Consider the following 12,128-nt stretch of genomic DNA (forward strand, 5'->3'; position numbering starts at 1 on the left):
GTAAGTGCAGTTGGATTTTCTTCTGTCCATGGTTGTCTTTATGAATCCTCCTTCCCGTCTTTCCTTGGCCTCATGACTTTTTCCAATAAGGTTAAAAAAAAGTTGTTCGGAAAAGTCATCTTTTTGACTATTCAACCTATGTAAGTTTTGCTGGACTGTGGCTACAACAAAAACACAAAAGCAAGTATAGCACAACTAAAAACAGACTTATAAAGTCACCTGAGTATATTATTGCTTATTAAGCTCAATAAAGTGTTATTTTCCTTCTTTAAAAAGTTGCGTTATCTGCTCTTTTCCAGCCTGTGTTTTAAAAAAAGTCTGTTGATGAGCTGTGCAGTTCTAAAGAAAGTGTGTTTGTGTGGGAGGGTGTGATGTAGATGGGAACAGGTGTTCAGTGAGCAAGAATTCAGCCTGCAAAGGAAAGAAAGAAGGAAGGAAGAGTTAGAGTTAGAGGAGGTAGTTGGCGGCTTGAGTCAGGTAGTTTAACAGAAGGAACAGGGATGTTGCTTTAACTTTTTTGCTGTAGCTTACAATTATCCTTGGTGTCAAAAGCTCAGTTTAAGAAAACGGTGGAAATAAACTTATTCCAAGCTATTTATTTAACCTGCTAATAGAACTAATAATGGTGCCACCGTTTCATTAGAGGGTGAAGTAAGACGGAGTAAGAGGAAGTCTAGGAAAGAGACAGTGATTATTACATTTTTAGGTGTACAACTCTACCTTTTTTCCATCCATTGGCCAATTGAATTTTCCTGCTAGCACTGGTTGTAAAGCACCAATGATCACATTGTGATATACAGTAAATAAGGCTGTTATTGTCTGTTGGTAAGTGAAATTTCCCAAAAGTTTAGATTTAGCCAAGAGATTATAAATGCTGTCAGTGTGTTGTGGACATACCCAAATCTGAGATAAAAAAAACTGTTATTTTAATGTCATTTGACACACAGGGTAGTCTTCTTCTTATAAGTTGTAAAGTCTAAAGATACCAAATATATAGATATATATTTATAAATGCATATCCCCCTTAACCATTTAATTTCTCTACCATTATGAAGTTGATACTTTGTTTTATTTTTCTTGCACTGGACCTGTGTTTGATGCATCATGTACTGTACCCCTCCTGCTTTGAGATGAACACACACTAACTTGTGTTTCCATGTAAAGAGGCAAAAGACAGTGAGACAACAATAAATATGTTAAATGGTGTGTTGCTGTTCTTGTTGTTTGACTGACTTTTTTTTAAATATTCCCACAGATTTACTTCAATACTTTTGATCCTGCTGACTTCTGACACACACACACACACACAGGATTGTCCTTGTTTAACCCTCCTGTATTCCTGGGCTCCTTTTCGACCCCAAATCATTTTCAACATACGATTAATAGGTTAACTTCCATAGAATTGCTTGACATTTTCAGCATATATGCCCCTCTGCATCTTTTATAGATAATATACATTTCAGGGGTCAAAAAGGACCCCATGACATTAAACTGTTTTTAGGACATGTAGAAAAAAATGATTACCAACTTTTTTTTTCACCTTTTAAGGCAACTCATGACCAACACATTGATATATGATTTTCAGATTTTTTTCAATTTTATTGGTCAATTTTTGTCAAATATACAAAATTAGGCCTCATTTCAAGAGAACAAAAAGTAATAAAACCAGATTTCTTTTTTCAATAGTTATTGTGAAATAATAATTTCTTGATGGGAGTGTACAGAGTAGGCTATGTCAACTTTTAGTGAAACTTGTGTTTTGAATGTCTTTACAATGAGACGAATGAGAGAAGTAAAGTCTCTGAAACATACCAATATCTGCAACCCAAATATGCAAATGTCACTCAAAAAAGATAAAGAAATTGTTCATTGTTCATTTTTGGATGACAGCAAAAATAAAAAGAATCATCAATGCGTTGTTAAAATAATTGATTATTTTCTATATTGGTAAATGATTTTATGCTTTAGTTCTGCTTCTCTGTTGTTTGACTCCCTGGTGTCTGTCTCTGTTGTCTGACTCTGTGTCTGTCTCTGTGCGTGACTATCAGGTCAGCCTTGGTAAATATCTCTGCATTTATATTAAATCAGGCAATATGATTTTGATACAATGATTATGTTTGTGTGTTAATTTTTGTTTAGAAACTTTGATTACATATATTTCATTGTCTGTTTCATATTTTTTAGACTTTTAGAATCTATGTGAGACAGTGAAAATCCTTTGGCTCTGTAAGATATACTATCTTTGTAAGACATAACAAGGCAGGAGGTTTTTGTTGAATGTTCTGGAGAAGAAGCCAGGTCAGGATGGCCTTGTCCGGGGCAGCAAGCAACCAGGTAGCTTGACGTGCCGTTGTATTGATTTAAACTGGCGAATCAGCGGATCAAGAAGGCGGAATCTTCCTGGAGGAAATCGACCAGCATGTTTTGTAAACAAATGTTAGTTTTTTAATGGGTTCAGGGAGAGAGTCGTGGTTCAGACTTCACAAACTGAAACACGTCTGTTTGTATTCAGGGACATGAGTTTTTGAACCCAGAGAATCTCTGTAAAGTGCACATTTTTTGACGTATTGTAATAAAACTATGTTAAACTGAGAAACTTGGACGTCTCCAGCTCTTCATTTCCCCATCAACGATCTGCGCAGAAAAATGGTGAGGTTTTTTCTGTTGGTGACAGATTATCAATTTTCAAGGTTTCCTCATGCAATTTTTCTAACAGCGTGCTGGTGGGGCCCCATGTTATGGTAAAATGGTAAATGGGGTGCACTTATATAGCGCTTTTATCCAAAGCGCTTTACACTACACACTACGCTCATTCACCCATTCACACACACATTCACACTGGTGGCCAAGGCACACTGGTGCCACCTGCCACCATTGGGAATTCATTCACACGCAGCATCGGGAGCAATTTGGGGTTCAGTATCTTGCTCAAGGATACTTTGACATGTAGGTGCCATGGTCGGGAATCGAACCACCAACCCTCGGGTTACTGGATGAATGCTCTATCAACTGAGCCACAGTTGTTGTGCAGAATGTGCCCTTTTATTTTTTCGCCCCTGCCCTTCAAACAGTCTGAGTCCACCACTGGTCGTGGCTAATCATGCCATCTCTACTCCTGCCACTAGACCCTCTTCGTTTTGTTTATGTGGTGGTTTTGTGTTTAAGATTTCGTTTTAATAAAGACACCCCCTCTCAGTCTCTGTCTCACTCTCCATTCCCAGAGGTCTCATCTCATGTATCCCCTGAAGACTCACTGGCACCAGGCGCAGGTTTCCTGGCTCCTGTCTCACACTCTTGGATGAGGTTTAGACCAGCGAGCCTCCACCTGCCACACATCAGCCACATTTTCATCTTTTGAAATCACCTGTTTTTTTGCGACTTAACCTCAACAATTGAGCTTTCCTCGTCTGTTACCCTCCCCCCTGGTTGGTTTAGCTTCATGTTAGCTGCTTATATTAGCTAACAGAGGCAGGTAGAGCACTTGTTTGACCTGATTTCAGCTTCACTACCATTGGCCCTGACTTGGATCTCTGCCCTGCAGTGAGTTCGTCACTGTTGACGAACATTATACTCCGCTCTAAATTTGCCCCTTTAGTACCCCTCCAACTGAACTCCTCTCCCCCCTCACCATCCTCAGATTCCCTCCTAACCCCATTCCACCACCACAACCCCCCTCAACACACACACATGCCCCTGTGTGTCTGTGTGTAAATGTGTGTGTCAGCTCACCCAGAGTAGGGAGCGTCCGGCGACCAAGCCATGACTGGCAGCCTCACAGTCACATAGCAGTTTAGCATTTAGCATTTGGATCATTCACACTTCCTGTTGGATCAGTACATTTGTTGTTGTTGCCTGCTGGGACAAAGCCAGACAGGTAAGGAGGAGAATATTGGGCATTAAGTGTTTTGCTGTTGGGATAAAGTTGTGTGTTGAAGGTGCAGCTGGGCCTGTGTTGCAAGTGCATGGCTAGCTTAACATTAGAATGGCAACATCACCCAGAGATAAACCAACACTGAGATCCTCGCACTGCACAGTGGAGATGCTTGTCTGATTCTTCTTACACGCAAGATATTTCACTTTTGTTGCACATATCTGAAGTACAAACTAGGATTTCTGGCAAGAGCATTCTGTGTCATGGTTCATACTTCCTGCAGGCTGGCTGTGTGCTGTGAATGTGATAGATACTGCTTCGGTAATCAGATAATCAAATGTTGTAATTCACTTGGTCAAGGGCCATAAGTTCCTGATACTGCAGGCTATTGATATACTGCAGACTGCTGGACTGAATGTGGTGAATGAGTTTGCAGTCAGAAAGAAGAGGACAGCTGGGAAGATCCTTCTGGAGCTAAATATATATGCTGTGTCACTTGTCCATGTGCCTCTCTATCTGTCTATCTATCCTTCTGTCGTTCTGTCTGTCTATCCTTCTGTCGTTCTGTCTGTCTATCCTTCTGTCGTTCTGTCTGTCTGTCCGTCCATCTGTCCGTCCGTCCATCCATCCATCGTTCTATCTATCTATCATTCTGTCGTTCTATCTTTCTAGAGAGGCGGGGTACACCCTGGACAGGTCTCTAGACTATCACAGGGCTGACACATAGAGACAGACAATCACGCTCTCATTCACACCTATGGGCAATTTAGAGACAATCAATTAAACCTAAGTGCATGTTTTTGGACTGGGAGGAAGCCAGAGTACCCGGAGAGAACCCACAGTGACACGGGGAGAACATGCAAACTCCACACAGAAGAGCTGCAGGCCAGAGTAGAACCGGCGACACTCTTGCTGTGAGACAAGAGTGCTAATCACTACACCACCGGCAAGAGTGCTAGAAATACTGACAAAACAGTACAAATGATTAACTAAAAGTAATAAATAAATGGCTGAATAATCTAAAAGCCAGTACATCCATACCAAATAATAAGCTAATGCAAGCTAGCTAAAGTAAGGAATAAAATGTTGAAATAGTTAGCAAAGAGTAATTGATTAATTATGATACAGTTAGCTAAAAGTAACAGTTCAAATACTTAGCTAAAAGTAAAGGCTAATCGGTTGAAATAGATAAATATAATATAAAAAAATAATAATCGAATGCCGAGCTAAAAGTAATGGATTAATGGTTTCAATAGTTACCTTAAAGAACTGACGAAACAATTCAAATAATTAGCTACAATTTAAACTAAAGTAATGGATGAAAGCATTTATTAGCTTTCTATCTGTCTATCTACATGCATCAATCTATAGGTGCATCTCAATAAATTAGAATATTAATATAACTTAATATAAAAGTTTATTTATGTCAGTAATTCAATTCAAAAAGTGGATATAACACATTAAATAGATCCATTACACACAGAATGAAACATTTCATAATTTATTTAATTTATTCTAATTATAATGGTTATGGCTTTATTGAAGAAAAAATCAGTGTCTAAAAAATTTGAATATTACAAAAAAACAATTTAAAAAGTATGTTTAATATAGAAATGTTGGCCTTTGTAGCCAAGTATACATGTCCATCTATATGACTCAATACTTGGGGCTGTTTGACTTGAACTACTGGAAATATTCTAATATATTGAGATGCACCTGTATATCTGTATATCTGTGTATCTATGCATGTCTCCATCCGTTAATCTGTTGCATCCATTTGGGAGTTTAAAAATTGTAGAAGTGAAAAAAAAGGTGTGCAGTTATATAGTGTGCAGGGTGAGGCAACACGAGACATAGCAGCCAGAGCAGAGTGGGAGGCAGAGTGGGGGGGTCACAGTGCGAGCCTGGCATGCCTGCATGACGCGGTGATCAGCCGCTGAACTGTGGTTGGCCCACAGAGAGATCAGGTGATCCTGTCCGGGCTAAATCGGTCCCGCATGCAGACAAGTTGAGGAGTTAGGAGAATTGGAGAGTTGGATATGGAGGTGGAGCTTTTTCTTTTATAATGATGCAACTGAGAAAAACCAAAACGGGTTTACAGCAGGTGGAGGGATTCCTCTAGTCTCCTCTAAATCACAGTGTGCCTTTAAAATCACATTTAGATACCGAATACTGAAGCTGCAGGGGGCAGGATTCTTCTAGTGATACAGAAATCTGAATCCAAAGCGGGGCTGTCAGTGAGGGCGTCACCTCCTCATCAGCTGAGAACTGAGAACATTGTTTACACGTAAGAAGTTCTGTGTTGGTATGGACCGAAAATCTAAGATTAGATTAAAGTTACCATCTTGATCTGATGTTGTCATGGCTCAGGGGGGAGATGTTGGTCAACTGAATCACGGCTTTGGTCCAGAATAAACTGTCAACAATGAATGGATTGACTTCAAATTTTGTACAGACATTAATATCACCCAGAGGATAAATATTAAATACTTTGGTAATCTCCAAGGTTATTATAGTTAACGAAAACTAACGAAATATCAAAAACTAGAATTGAAAAAACATGAGTTAAAAAAAAAATTATAACTAACGTTTGTGGTTACAAAACTTACTAAAATTATAGTGAAAATGTGCATATATATATATAAATAGGAGTGTGCAAAAGTCTTGGGCAGGTGTGAAAAAATGCCTAGAAGAACTGATGCTGGTTTGAAGGTAAAGGATGGTCACACCAAATATTGATTAAACTATATTTTGTTGTATAAGTGCCTGTACTCATGTGCAATGACAATAAAGTTGAATCTAATCTAAGATTTGATTAAGATGTTTTCTTGTGTTCACTCATTTTGTTTATAAAAATAAACTATTAAAATTTCTATTTTTAAAAGTATTCTTATTTTACACCCTTTTTTTCACACCTGCCTAAGACTTTTGCAAACTACTGTATATAAGGAAATTACATGAAGTAATTTATATGACTACACATCTGCACAATGCTGCTGTCAGTAGAAAATAATTCAAATGTTTGTTTGTTTCTTTAGCTTTACAAAGATTCAGTCACAATTATGCTTCTGACTCTTGTTGTCCACTGGATACACTCCTTCTGTTGTGTCTGATTTTATTGTTGCATATATTTTTGATGTCCTGTCAATCAAAATAGAGCCCACAGACTTACGTAACGATAGCTCGCTGGTAGATTTCAACACTTGTCCGGCTCTGCTGTGAGAATATGCTGCTGTGCTAAATCTGTCCACAGCTGAGAGCTGCTGGGGGCTGGAGGACTCGTGGTGCTGTATGCAGGGCTAGAATTACACAGTGGGTGGTTTGTTTAAATTTAACAAGGTGGATTGTGGGTAGGTGTTGGTGTTGGATTCCTCCTCTTTTCTCCTGAAGTGACTCTTATCGACTATGTCACAATCTGTCATCAGGACGGTTCATTTTTTTAAAAATTATTAATTAAAAAAACAACAACAGCCCAGTGCATGATTTGTGTTGCACTACAGGGAATCCATACATTCATGGAAAAAAATATTAGACCACCCTTGTTTTCTTCACTTTCTTGTTCATTTTAATGCCTGGTACAACTAAAGGTACATTTGTTTGGACAAATATAATAACAAAATATCTCAAGAGTTTAATTTAAGAGTTGATATCTAGACATTTTCCATGGTTTTCCTGATAATGATTTTGGTTATTATCAATAAAACCATGGAAAATGTCTAGATATCAGCTCTTAAATTAAACTCTTATGCGATATTTTATTGTTATTATATTTGTCCAAACAAATGAACCTTTAGTTGTACCAGGCATTAAAATGAACAAGAAATTGAAGAAAAAGGGTGGTCTCTTAATTTTTTCCATGACTGTATATTGTATATCTATTTTAAACAAGCAGAAATTATACAGGAAAGAGGATATTTCTATGGCAACAGCTGACACATGAATCACCTTGCAGTGTTTTCCTCCATCCACACAGCCAGACTGCTTATATAGGAAACTGTATGACAAAGTTCCCCCCCATGACTCATCGTGAACCTCTAACTCTCTCCTGTCTGCTGAGAACAGGTGGCTCTACCTTCACAAACACACAAACATACAGCAGTGACTGTAAGAGAAAGAAAGTGCAGCCACTGTTTCCTGTAGAGGAACAGGTGGGATGATGAACATCGCCCCAGGAGGATATACAGCGTTAAAAATATCAGCCATTATTCAGTATCGACACAAGAAGGTCAAAGCACTCGGCTGCAAAAGCACAACATGAGGTTGTTGTGTTTGTCTATACATTACATTTATAGGCAGACAAAACATGAAAATATAAGTCAAGATGATCAGTTAACCCTCTGGAGTCTCCAAAAGCACCAAAGCATGACTTCTTCATGACATCCAGACTAGAAAACAAAGCAGCGTGGAGCCCTACTGTAAATTCACCTTTAAAATTCTGGCTGTAAACTCCACGAGGCCAGTTTCAGTTTGATGATGATATACCAAGTAGACAAGGTCAAATATATTTTGTATAACATTATAGAACTGGATGTTATGGAGCCCCTAAAGGGACATGGTGAAAATAAAAAAAAACTTTGGTATCTCGTGAGCACGAGAAACATTTCTCGTGAGCACAAGATATTTTCTCGTGAGCACGAGATAGTTTCTCGTGAGCACGAGATACGAGATAACGATGTCATTAATTCGAATGTTATTAATTAATGTGTTAATGTGATAATTTTGTGTCTGATGAAGGTCTATGTTATGCTGTACGTTAACACTTTATCGAGCCAACTGATTGGGTTCATCTGTAGTCGGCACTTTGTGCAATAAAATGATTTATTGTGCCGTGCGATAGAGCCGATACGCATGTTTTGTCTTTACTGTTGTATTGTGTACAGCCTTTATAAAGCTCTGTTGGGAGAGCTTGTGTTATAAGCAGTGTTTTGCTGTCATTTCCTTTGTAATGCATAATGTTGCAAAGTAAAATAGTCTCTATTTTTCCAGTTTGTCTATATTTGTCATTTTTATAGTTCTACATTTTTACGAGTCCTTTTTCTGGGAAAAGATGGCCCATCCACTTTTGTACTGGCCCACCCGAAATATTATTTCTGCCTTCGCCACCGGGTGTCTCCATGGATACCAGATGATGACTGAGAGATGCAGATCAGCAGGATTGCGGGTCACTAGAAACTTTGTGTATGTAGTGCAATCCGTTTTGGACCCAGAGGGAATACTACCAGTGGCGAAGGCAGAAATAATATTTCACACAAGCTCTCCCAACAGAGCTTTATAAAAATGACAAAATTGTTGCTCTAAACACACAAGCAAGAATCAATAGGTCTGCTTTCTCAATTTTAGCCAAAGATGGACTGGCCACAAAATCATCCAGTGAAAGCTCCATGATGCCCCCCACACACAAAAGGAAACTGCCAACCAGAAAAAATATACTCACCGGAAACAAAGCGCGATAATATCCCGGACAAGCACCCATTTCATGTTATGCCCCAGTCTAGGGGGCCTAGAGCACAACATGAAAAGGCCCCATCTTCCCAAATATCCACAAACAAAGATTAGTGTAAAGAACAGGAAATATTTATTTACAATAATAACTTTGGTGAATACATATATATTCTTCCACTTAAGGATGGACTAAAGCCAAAATAACAAACACAACGATCCTGTCTTAAAAATAAGAAATCCACCTGAGAAAACAAATGTTACAAATCCTTACCTCCCTACCTACTTAAACAGAAGACAACCAGAGACAAAAACCTGGCAGCCCACCCTTACTGCTCAAACAAGGGAATTATATCCAAATAACCACAAGTTAAACCAAACGAAAGTGTGACCAGTTGGGAAACGAGGAGGATGAGGAAATGCCTGCTGCTACCAACGGCCGCCATCTTGGCTCCCTTTATACCAGGTGGTTCCGACTGCAGCCAATCCCGGCCCAGGCGTGGAACCTCTCCATCAATCTCGCCGCGGCTATGGCACACCCCAATCTGCATAATAAAAGACGAAAATAAAGACACAGGGCACACATACAAACACAGTTTGCTAATAACAACACAAATAAAATACAGTTAATACAGGTTTTTCTTTTTGGTTCAAAATGTTGATCCAGTAAGTCAGAATAAAAAAATATATATTATTAGGTCATATAGGTGAGGTTGTGCTGAAAAAAAATATACCAACATAGCATTTAAACATTTTTTAAGTGGTGTATACAGGCAGGATGAAAATGATTCTGAAATTGACAAAATTGACAAAAAACGTGGATTTTGCATTTGTGACTAGGACACTGCAGTGAGATTCATTTTGAGCAGATTGTTTCCTGTGCATGTTGCATCAGAGATGAATTTTGTGATTAATATTACAAACATTTGCTACTATTATCTGTATTATATTTTTTTAATTATTCATTTTAACAATCATGGTACTCCATAGGCTTCTTTTGTTTGACAAATTCTGTGTTTTGTACATCGTTCTATTTCTATTTCTAGCTCTTTGGTGGTTTTAACAGTATTTTTTTTAACAGAGGACAAAAGGGAGAGTGCCACTTTAAGTGTATTTCTAAATAATAATACAACAATTGACAATTTTATTTATTTTTCTTCACAGAAATGAATAAAATGCTCAGATATAACTATATTGGAACTTTTGGTGACCTAGCAGTTGTGGTGGAATGTAACTAAGTACTGTACTTAAGTACAATTTTGAGGTACTTGTACTTTACTTGTGTATTTCCATGTTATGTAACGTTATATTTTTTACTCCACTACATTTAGCTGACAGCTTTAGTTACATTTAAGGTCGAGATTTAACATATAAAACATGATACATTTTTAGTGATTAAACAGCATATTACGTAGATAAAGTGAGCCATCTTGAGAAAATGAAAATGCTGCTTTATATTAAGCAACAATAATAATCCAATTATATATTTAGAATATATAAAACAATCTGAGTGGGTCCATTCTGCATAACTTGTACTTTTACTTTTGATACTTTCAGTACATTTTGATGCTGATACTTTTGTACTTTTACTTCAGTAAGTTTTGAATGCAGTACTTTTACTGTAGTGGAGTCATTTCACAGTGATTGTTTTATATGTTTAAAATATATAATTACATTATTTGTATTGATACATTTATGTAAGCAGCATGTTAATTTCCTCAAGATAGGACTCATTTTAACTACTTAATATACTGTTATGAGGTTTAATTAATAAAAAAAAACATCTTATCACTTTAAATTTATCATGATTTTCATAACTAAAGCTGTCAGCTGTAGTGGAGTAAAAAGGACAACATTTACCTTAAAATGTAGTGAAGTGGAAGTAAAAAGTAACATAAAATGGAAAAATACTCAAGTAAAGTACAAGTAATTGAGTAAATGTAATTAGTTACTTACCACCACTGGGTAGGGAGAGTGTATTGAAAGTAGTGATGTACCAATGAAGCCTCATGAACCATTTGATTTATTTCCTGAGCCCACTAGATGGCACCCTTGTTTTTTTTTTAAAAGGCTGAAGCAATGGTAATCAAGTGTGTTTTCAGCCCTTTGTTGAACAGAGAGCTCCATCTAGTGGAGTCAGAACATTAAGAAAAAGGTTCATGAGGCTTCATTGGCACATCACTAATTGAAAGGTACTATCAAGTTGCATTATGGGAAATGTAGGCTCCAGTGTTTTTTCAAGCCATGCTAAAGACTAATGTCCAAATATTTGATCTGCTGTTGCTTTAACAGTGTCCTGTCTCTTGTGACTTCATAGAAATGCAATAGTGAACTGCAGCAGCCTTTAATTGGAACATTTACTGAACCTTAATTTGATATTATGATTATTGTGTGCTTGTTGGGGTGCTTGTTGGGAACAATGGTCTGAAACCATTTCCTGCACGTCTCTAGTGCCTGCCGGGCAGCAGATTAGAGTTGATGCATGAATGTGTGCTATAAATCCTTTGGTTATGTAACAATGAGACAATTGATACGAAGGGTTCAGCAGCAGCTGTTGTTGAATCAACGGAAGGCTTTCACCAAGGTACACTCTGACACTAACACACCTGCTGGGAAAACTGGATGTACACATGGATGTCAGACATGCTGCGGCTATTTTTTCTGAAGCTGTGATCCTCTGGTTTAGACAGTGGTTAGTCTGTGTTGGTGTTAGTGGTGAATTCTCGATATACTTTAAATATAACAACAACTCAAATAAAGGAGCTTAACCCCTTTGTGCCTCACTAAAACCGTTCCTCTCATGTCCTTAAAGGGAAAA

This window comes from Centropristis striata, chromosome 12, assembly GCF_030273125.1.
Source record: "Centropristis striata isolate RG_2023a ecotype Rhode Island chromosome 12, C.striata_1.0, whole genome shotgun sequence".
Taxonomy (NCBI): Eukaryota; Metazoa; Chordata; class Actinopteri; order Perciformes; family Serranidae; genus Centropristis; species Centropristis striata.